This window comes from Chrysemys picta, chromosome 1, assembly GCF_011386835.1.
Source record: "Chrysemys picta bellii isolate R12L10 chromosome 1, ASM1138683v2, whole genome shotgun sequence".
NCBI lineage: Eukaryota > Metazoa > Chordata > Testudines > Emydidae > Chrysemys > Chrysemys picta.
Window position 1 is genome coordinate 151229545 of NC_088791.1, and position 2655 is coordinate 151232199.

Genomic DNA, 2655 nt, shown 5'->3' on the forward strand with positions numbered 1-2655 from the left:
GAGGTTTACCCCCCTCTTGAATGCACTCTGAGCTATGCATTACAAGTGTTAATTGTTATTTAGTAAGTACCTATCTATCTAAAGCCCCCATGATTGCCAGCAAATGTACCAGTTGTGATGGTAGTTTGTGACATTGGTACATGTCCAGGATGAAAGAATCAGTGCAGATTAGCTTGCTGCTGCTGTTGTAGGACTTTCTCCTCTGGCATAGGCACTGACTTTTATTTTTCCCTGGGGATGCTCTGCCCTCTCCTCCCAGTGCTTGCCTTCACTCTGCTCCCTCCCCCAAACCACTCCTTGAGCCCCTGATCAGCTGTTTGGCAGCATCCCCAATAAGCTGTGGCTGGTGGGTGCTGAGCGCCCACTATTTTTTTTCCGTAGATGCTCCAGCCCCCAAACACCTACAGAGCTGGCACCTCTGCCCTCTGGTGCTTTCTCTGTTTGAGTTCTGTGTGGTGCTTCTTTCCCATCCACTCCCCTCCTGGAGCCCAAAGGGTTCAGCCAGACCTTTCTTTCTCCCTGGAGAACACACTTTTCGCTCCCTGTCTAAATAGCATTCTGCTCTGTGGCTGCCCAGTCCCATTGGAGAGCGAGTGCTTCCTTGAGCAGCTTTTAATATTCCACCTCTCTCACCTTTCTGTTTTTGCGGACCTCCTTTCCATCACCCCATAAAAAGGTGCAAGGGGTGGGGAGAGTTCAGTGATAGCCTGTTCTCTCCCCTGTCCCCACCAGCAGCACAATCTCCTCCCACCAAGTAGCTAATTTCTCTGCATTGTTCCAGCAGTTCATCCCAATCCAGCCTCCCAGATGGGGGAGGTTGAGAGGCCTACTTAATGGCCCGCACCTTGCAATACGTTTCTCTCCTTCTGAATCTAGCTCAGTCTCCCTGATCGATGGAGGGGCAACTGGCTCCGCTTGAGAGTTGACCAAGCATATGCCAGCTGCCAGTCCCCTAACCTACCTCTTGTGGCACACCCCAGCAGAACAGATTGTGAAGTAGCAGAGGGAGAAAGAAAAAAAAATTAAGCCTGGGGACAGACCAGCCAGTAGCTAGCCAAACAAATACGGGAGCATGAGGGAAGTTATGGTATAAATATGGTGCGGCGGCACCCCCCACTGCCTTTTAAGGTCATACTTTGCACGCCCCTTCTCAGCTGCCTGGTCAGGCAGAGGTGCAGATGCACAGAAGAGAGCAGTTGGATCTCTGGTGCACCAGTTTAACTCTTTAGCCAGTGGCCTACCCGTATACCAACAAAGCCCTGTACTAGCTCATTAGTCCCTTCCCAAATGCCCTGACCCTCATTCCAACTGCTGGATCCATCTGCAAACCACTAGACAGATACCTCAATCCACCCCCACTTTCACCATTTGGATTGCCTCCATCTCAGTAGGGAAACCGTTATTCTCAGGGACAGGCTGGCTAGAGTAATCAGGATGGTGTTAAACTAATAGTAAAAGGAGAGCGTAAAAAGAGGGAAGATAGGAGCAGTCAATCAGCACAAAATTGAGATTCTGAGAACAAAATTAATCAAGGGACCAAAGGACATGAAGAGAAGAAATTCTTGAATAGCCTACACACCAACGCTAGGCACCTGGGTAACAGAAAAGGGGAATTGGAATTGCTCATTTATGAGCACAAATTTGATCTTGTTGGTATTACTGAAACCTGGTGGGATGAGTCACACAATTGGAATGTTAAAATCAATGGTTATAACTTATTTATGAAGGATTGAGTGGGTAAAAGGAGAGAGGGAGTGGCACTCTATGTCAAAAATGGCATTACCTATTTCCAAGTCACTGATAACTCAGAAGAAAATGATCTTGAATACTTATGGATCAATGTCCTAACAGTCTTAGCTGGTGTCTTCCACAGACTGCCAAATCACACTAGAGAACAGGATGATCACCTCCTTATGCACTTATCTATAGTGAGTAGGGAAAAAGGCTATGTGATCATAGGGGACTCGAATATGGATGAGGTTTCATGTTGCCAGTACTAAAACATTCTTGGAATTTCTAAGCATTATAGATGACAATTTCCTTATTCAAAGTGTTGCAGCCAACATGGGGGAATTCTTTATTAGACCTTGTCCTAACAGATACAGAGGAACTGATCACATAACTAAAAATTAATGGGGACTTAGGTACAAGTGATTGCAACTTGGTCACCTTTATAATATGTAAGCAGAATGAAGTCCAGACCAGCACTGTATACACTTGGTGCTTTAACAGGGCCAATTTCACATAGCTGTAAACAGTTATTACCAAATCAGCTGGGAGGAAGAATTTAATCAGAAAAATGTGAATGATGATTGGGAATCATTTAAGAGCACTCTCCCCCCCTCCCCCGCAAAAAAATAAATAAATTCCCAGAATCAAGGAAGTTAGGACCATACACGGTAACCCCCCTCCACACACCCCAACCTGGTTTAGAGGGGAAATGAAAATTTTAAAAAGTAATAACAAATGGAAGAAAGAGAAGTTGATAGTAATTAATATAAATCAGAAGATGGGGATTACGGGACAGTGATAAGGGAAGCAAAGGGGCACAAGGAGAAATCTATGGCCAGCAGAGAGAAGGACAATAAGAGTTTTTGAAATATATTAGGAACAAAAGAATCCTGACAATGGTATTGATTCATTACTAGATCCAAA